This window comes from Triticum aestivum, chromosome 7D, assembly GCF_018294505.1.
Source record: "Triticum aestivum cultivar Chinese Spring chromosome 7D, IWGSC CS RefSeq v2.1, whole genome shotgun sequence".
Lineage (NCBI taxonomy): Eukaryota > Viridiplantae > Streptophyta > Magnoliopsida > Poales > Poaceae > Triticum > Triticum aestivum.
The window spans coordinates 108240722-108248041 of record NC_057814.1 but is presented as its reverse complement, the minus strand read 5'-3'; the positions used below and the strand labels follow the sequence as shown (position 1 = coordinate 108248041).

At 51.3% G+C, this 7320-nt stretch overlaps 1 pseudogene; it reads left to right on the top strand.

Moving 5' to 3' along the window:
• The first annotated feature begins 2201 nt into the window (after positions 1-2201).
• LOC123170236 (DNA topoisomerase 2-like) overlaps positions 2202-7320 on the top strand; it is an 11770-nt pseudogene continuing 6651 nt past the window's right edge.

Here is a 7320-nt window from a genome sequence, read left to right as displayed (position 1 = left end):
CGGTGGCAGCCAGCGGCCGGTGCCCAGCGCGGTGACGGGGCGTGCTCCATTTGCAGGCCATGCGTGGGTGGGTGGGTGGTTAAGAGAGAGAACAAGAGGAGCAGAGAGAGGGGGGTAGGGATGCGTGTGGGTGGATGACATATGAACGGTATCGGACATGTAGCGCATGATAAGGACATATATAACATCTGTTTTGTGTCCGTTCGTACCCAGTTTCTCCCCAAATATGAAGAAAAAATAGGTCCAAGCCGACACACATCACATAGAAAAATGAGATGGGTCTCTGAATTGGTCCATTTTTTTCCACATGGACACAAACGAACACACGCGGAAGAAATGGGGTGCTGGGTTGGAGTTTGTGTGACCATGGATAAATTTTGTGTCAATTTAGCCATCCAAACGGATATATTTTGTGTCAGCTCGGCCTGTTGGTGTTAATTCGCCTCCAAATTCTTCTAAAAAGGAAAAAAAACTCGCCTTCAAACCCTCCAGTTCCCCAAGAAACAGAACCGAGACATTTCCTATTCGGCGCAATTAACGTAAAAACTGCAAACCGACGTGCAACCACCCTCCCTGCTGGGCCGGCCTGCTTTAGGTTTTTTTTTTCTCGTTCAAACGCAAAAGACAAGCGCGCGGGGTGGCTTGAACCCAAGACCTCTTTATTCTAGACTAGCAAAAATGCCCGTGCGTTGTAACGGGAGAAAAATCTTCCATGTTATTTGGTGTGTCCGTGCGTTGTCATGGGAGCACACTCACATATGTGATGCTATCAAGATTCGTCTTAACCAAAACCTAAATTATCCATTTGTTAAAGTATCATACATGCACAATACATGCATTTGCCTACATAGAGAGATGTGTAGTTCAATGACCATACATTGCTATGGAGAAAAAAAAAATCAACTGATTGCAACTTTCTCATTTCTCAATCTTGACCACTCTAAACTCTCTTGTCACCCAAACAACACAAATCTACTTTAGTCACGGCCAACGCGGGACAGAAGTCTCTGATGAAAAAAAAACTATGGGTCAAATGTACTTTGGGACGGTATTTTGGCAAAGAGTGTGTATCCATCCTTGACAACTTAAATTTTTCCACAGCCCCTTAGGTATTTCCGGAAACATCATACATCAATATCACGCTTAGCAATCTCAACCGTGGCATTGTATGAATCTCGGTGCAAAAGTTCAGAACATGTGTCCTGCCTATTTCTGTTTCCTAGGTTCAGAACCATTTAATAAAGTAAATAACTGAGCATTGTTGCCATGGTTAGAAATTAAATCAACTTAAATTAGCAATACAAGCCAGACAAAATCTGAGTTTATTCTTTCTTTTAGGGGTATCTGAGTTTATACTCGCCTACATGCTAGAGTAGGCCTCCTGCACGCGCGCATGCAAGGGGGTTCCACCCAGCGGTCTCCAGCCGCCTCTATAGCTATAGCTCCGGCGGGCTGCAACCGTCGTACCACCTCTTCAGAGTGCTCCCGTTGGCCTGAACTCCTCCTGCTCATTCCCATGGACGCGGCCAGTCCTTCTTCTCTAATTCCTTAGTATGACCCAGTTTAATCGGGTCTCTCACGAGTTAATTTCATAATTTTCTTCCCATGAAGAAGCAGACAAACTCCTTATTAATTCTCTGGGCGGCTTATTGGTATCAACTCGTAGATGTATTTAAATTGGTGAGATTTTGCTTAAGAAAGCGAGGTGGGACTATCTAATATCAACCAATCTTTCTTTAATAATTCAACAACATAAGGTTAGTCAGTTGGACTGCCCCTTATTCATCAAACAGGAGGTCTGGAGTTTGAAGCCCAGTAGCCGCTTCATTTTTTTTCCCACCTCCGCCAGACTACACGGTTTTGCCTAGGCTTGTTTTGGTGGGCTGACTCACGATAAAAGCACATACGAAAATTTTGACGGACGAACGAAATTACGGACGAATATTAGGTGGGAAGAAGCGATAATCCTTTTATTAATAGGTATAGATATAGATATAGATTAACGGCAGTAACCACGAGGGAAACCACACCTGTTGTGTTCACTTGCTCTCTTTTTCTTCTTTCTTATATTTCCTTTTATTATTCTTCTTCTTAAAGCCGTGATTTTTTTTTTCAAAAACTGTTAACTTTTTTCAAACTCAATGATTATTTAAATTGTGATCAAGTTTCTTTTTCAAAATTCATGAACTTTTTTCAAAACCGTGAAGGTTGAGTTGAACGGCGAGAAGTTGTCAGCAAAAAGCTTCTCAGATTACGTGCAACTGTATATTGACTCTGCTTTCAAAGAAGGAATCGAGCTACCAAGAATTTGCCAAAGGGTCAACGATCGTTGGGAGGTGTGTGTGAGTCTAAGTGAAGGCCAGTTTCAGCAGGTCAGTTTTGTAAATCAAATTGAGACCATAAGAGGCGGAACTCATGTTGACTACGTTGCTGACCAAATTGCCAATCATGTGCTGGGCGTTGTGAACAAGAAGCATGCTAACATGAAATTGCATACGGTGAAGGGCTACCTATGGGTATTTGTTAATGTGCTCATTGACAACCCTGCATTTGATTTACAGACCAAAGAGACCTTGATCACTCATCAAGGATGCTTTGGTTCCAAGTGCGAGCTCTCTGAAGATTTCCTTAACAAGGTCTCTAACTCAGGTGTTATCAGCAATCTGCTTAATTCAGTTGAGTTCAGACTAAGCAAGGAACTAAATAAGACTGATGGAAGCAAGAGGACAAGTTTTCTTGCCATCCATAAGCTGGAAGATGCATATGACGCTGGTGGGAGGGACTCTGAAAAGTGCACCTTGATCCTTACTGAACGAGATTCAGCAAAGGCTTTTGCTGACCATGATGGTTCCCACATCAAAGGGTTGCTGCTCAATTTCATTCACTCATCCTCGCCATCTCTCCTCAAAGTTCCTTCTTTCTTGGTTGAGTTCATCACTCCAATTATCAAGATAACTAATAACATGAGCAGATCTGTCAACTCATTTTACTCAATGCCAAACTATGAAGCATGGAAAGAGAAGTTAGGAGGAAATTCAAGTTTGTGGTCTATAAAGTACTACAAGGAACTTGGAACCTGCACAACGCAAGAAGGTCGGGAATACTTTGAAGATATCGACCATCACAAGAAGGATTTTGTTTGGGCAGATGACAAAGATGGTGAATGTATTGAGTTACTATTCAGCAAGGAAAGGATCGCTGGGAGGAAGGAATGGCAACACATCAAGTACAGTGATTTTATCAACAAAGAGCTGATCCTCTTTCCGATGGCAGACCTTGCATCCTATGTACCTTCAATGGTTGACGGCCTTAAACGAGGACAGAGGAAGGTTTTGTTTTGCTCATTCAAGAGGAATTTTGTTGAAGAAGCTTTTGTCACCGAGCTCATTGGTTATGCGTCAGAACACTCAGCATATAGTAAGCAGAGTCTAGCAAGCATAATTATAGGAATGGCTCAGGATTTTGTTGGCAGCAATAATATTAGTCTTTTGGAGCCCCAAGGCCTGCTTTTTTTTTTCTCAAATACGCATAGCATGCGTATCTTTCATTAATGGGGGAGAAAAAGGGTACAAGAAACTCTCCACTGAGGGGGTTACACACCCAAACCACGGTTGTACATGTGGCTACATTTCACTAGACTCCCACCTATGAATCCGCCCGAAGAAGCTATCTAAATCCGACTTTAGGATGCCCGCCGTCCTCCAAGCCTTGCCCTCGTGGGAGACCCGTGCTAGTAGCCTCCTTAAAGATGGTGTTTCGCCGTCGAACACGATCCCGTTGTGGTGCTTCCACAATTCCCACAAGGCAAGAATAAGTATTGCCCTTACATCCTTCTCCTTGGCTCCATGTATCCGCTTGTCTAGGATCCACTCCGGTAGGGTGTCATGCGTGGTCGGCGTCCATTGCGGCACTTCCAGGGCTTGGCAAATCTCCAGCCAGAAGGTTCGTGCGAAAACGCACTGAAGCATGATGTGGTTCATTGTCTCGTCATCTTGGCTGCAAAGTGGGCATGATTGTTGGTGTGGTAGCCCTCTCCTCGCTAGGCGGTCTGAGGTCCAGCAATTGGGTGGAAAAGATGCTGGCAGTACTAAGGACCTTTACACCAGATTACCACCTGTCACCCGTTTAATTTTTCCAAAGGATGATGATATTCTTCTGAACTATTTGAATGAAGATGGACAGTCAATTGAACCCAGTTGGTATATGCCAGTCATTCCCATGGTTTTGGTCAATGGAAGTGAAGACATGGGCACTGGCTACGTCCCATGGTTTTGGTCATTCCTCGATCCTCTCGTTTGAACGAGCTTCTGGGCCGGGTTGGGCTGACGTTATGCGAAAAGGAGACGGGCCTGACTAGGACTGGGTATGAGGCCCAGGACCTTAGCCAGGTGACCGAACGGCCTATCGAGGAGGCTAGCGACGTGCATGTGATCGAGTCGATGAGTTCGACTAGTCCTGCACTTCCTCGTCTGTTTCGTTCGTCCAGGGCGGCTAGGGTCCGCAAGGTTGCTGCGCCTGGCTTCCCTCGGATTGGTTCTGGAAGGGCTGCACGTGTTCCGCCGGCTGCGGCTATGGCCGGTCGGGGCGCTGGCCCCCCGCCGAAGCATTTGAATGGGACTCCGGCGATCGGGATCTCCCACATGCAATCGCAGCGTTTGAATCACTTGTTGGGCTGTGATGGGCCGGATCGGAGGGAGCCAAGTTCGCGAGTGGATGGGCCAGGGTCAGATGGGTATGTGGCCCAGTCTGTACCGGACCTGAATCCTACTCCCCCTCGTAGCAGTCCCTCATGCGCGATCGCGATCGATCCTTCTCCCCCTCGTGCGTCGTACTCTGTTGGTGCTAGGGTTCCAAGGCGCGGGACTCGCGGCTTCCCGACGTGTGGCTCGGGTCGGGCTAGGAGGATTCGACCCTTGCTGGCCATGGCCGGCCGCGGGGCTGCGGCGCCGCCAGCCAAGACGCAAGCCGCCTCTGCTCCAGCAGGTCGGGGCGGGGCTACCCCGCCGCCGGTGGCGGGTGCTGGGCGCGGTGCCCTGGTGCCGCCCGGCCAGAGACCGCCGGCGGGCAGTGGTGCAACTCAGGCCACCCAGGGTCGTGGTAATGGCCGCTTGGGCGTTCGGCCACCGGGGCAACCTTTGCAAGCTATGGCCGGTAGGGGCGGGCTGAGGCCGCCGGCGCCAGGTCTGGCTTCCGTGGCGCAGCCGGCCGCGGGTCGGGATGGCCCTCGCCCTCAGGCGCCGGGCGCGGCTGTTGTGGCTACTGCAGGCCGGGGTGGTGCGGCCCTTGGGGCTGTGCAAACGCCGACAGCCGGTCAGCCTCGTGGCGCGCCTCCGCCTCACTTCGTCGCGAGGCCTACTCACAAACGTTCGGGACAATCGCAGACGACGCAGAATTCGAACACTAGAGGCTCCTATGATCCGCCACGAGGCCAGTGGGGCGACGATGGTTATGATGTGTATGGAGATGGACAACATCGTGGTTCCTCATCTACGGGTGGAGGACGTGGTTATGCCTGGCAGAGTGACGGGTCTGCTGAGAGACCGTTTCTCGGGCCTCCAGGAGGTTTTGTTGAGGGTGCTTCTGGTCCGGATCACTGCCAGAGAGGGGGTCACCGTGGACATCGCGGTGGTCGGGGCGGTGGACGCGGGAGGTATCATCGCAGACCGCCGCCGCCTTCGACAGTTGTTGACCAAGCGGAGTCAGTACGGAAGACCGATAACGCTACCGCGGAGCTCCCTCCCCAGGCAATGGAGGTGGTAGCGGCTTTAGCCAATGTTGAGGCTCCGGCGACTGGGAGTGTGACTGAGGCTACAGACAGGTCTGAGGCTGAAAGGGTGTCCAAGTGGGCGCGTAAGAAGGAAAGGATGCTTTGCTACCGTTGTGGTGAGAAGGGCCACTTCATTGCTGATTGCGTGGCAGAGCTGTGTGAGTCCTGTGGTAAGCCGGCACATGCCTCGGGGGACTGCCCATTGTTGCGTGACCAGGCTCCATCTTTGACTATGTATGGAGTTTATTGTGCCGAACTTATGTTCTTTGAGTCCCCGGCTGCGAGAGAGATTCCGGAGGAGACTTTGAGCTTGACCACCGGGGTTGTCAAAGCTACTCAGGGTGAGGTTTCGGAGGCTCAGATTGTGCAGAGGCTTCAGGAACTGGCACCGGGAGACTTCCATTGGGAGCTCGTTCCTCTCGAGGCCAAGGTTTTTAAGGTGGAGTTTCCTTCAGTGGACGATCTGCAGCGACTGTTGAGTTTTGGTTTATGCAGAGTTCCTGGCACTAGGTGCATTCTGGAGTTCCATGAGTGGCAGCAGGTGGAACCTAAAGGAAAGCCGCTTACGCAGGTCTGGTTGAGGTTTTCGGGGGCTCCATCTAAGCCTTTGCAGGATGTTCGAGTCGTGGCCAGTATGGGCATTATGGTTGGCAAGACGGAGAAAGTGGATATGGCCTTTACTCGTGCACATGGAGTGGCACGCATTTTAGTGAGCATTTTGGATATTGAGTTCGTGCCTGACGTGGTTAACTGGACCTATAGAGGAGAGGTGTTTCCTCTTGAGATCGAGTTTGAGGACGCTGCCCTGTTTGCTGACGCAATGATTGGGAATGATGTTGACATGCACAGGGGGACAACATTGCGGGAGCGGAAGGGGCACCGACTGATGAGTCGACCTGTGAGGGGACTAACGGTTCCCGTCCTGTGGCTCAGTCCGGGGATGGGACCGGGGTTGAGCCGGCACCTACACCATCGGTGCCTATGACCTCGTTGCGGTTCGGGTCTTTTGAGCCAGCCTCTGCCCCTCCCAGATTTTGGAGTGACCGGGTAGATTCTGATGAGGCGTTTGAGCAGTCACTACCTTTGTTGGAGTTTGAGGATGCCGGTGGGGCACTGGCTGGATGCTCCGTGCGGACATCGTCGGTGAGGATTTTGGTTGGCTCTGGGGACGGGAAGTCGGTGGTTGCTTCACCGGAGGCTCTCTTTCCCTTGGGCGTGGCGGCGGCGGCCGCGCCTTCTGTGGCGTTGGGGGAGGGGGGCTTGGGGCAGGCGGCTCTGACTCCCACTTCCCCCTTCACTTCCCCGACATCGGCATCGCTGGTCATGACGGGACCGGCAGGTGCTGGGAGTGGAGGTCCGAGGCAGGCGGCCTCGGCTCTCTCTCCTTCGGGCGTGGCGGCGGCGCCCGCGCCTTCTGTGGCGTCGGGGGAGGGGGATTTGGGGCAGGTGGCCCTGACTCCTCTTTCCTCGCCGGCGGTCAGGAGGACCGCATCTCCTTCGCCAGTGGCGGCGCCCGAGCCTTTGGTGGCGTTGGGGGAGGGGGGTATGGGGCA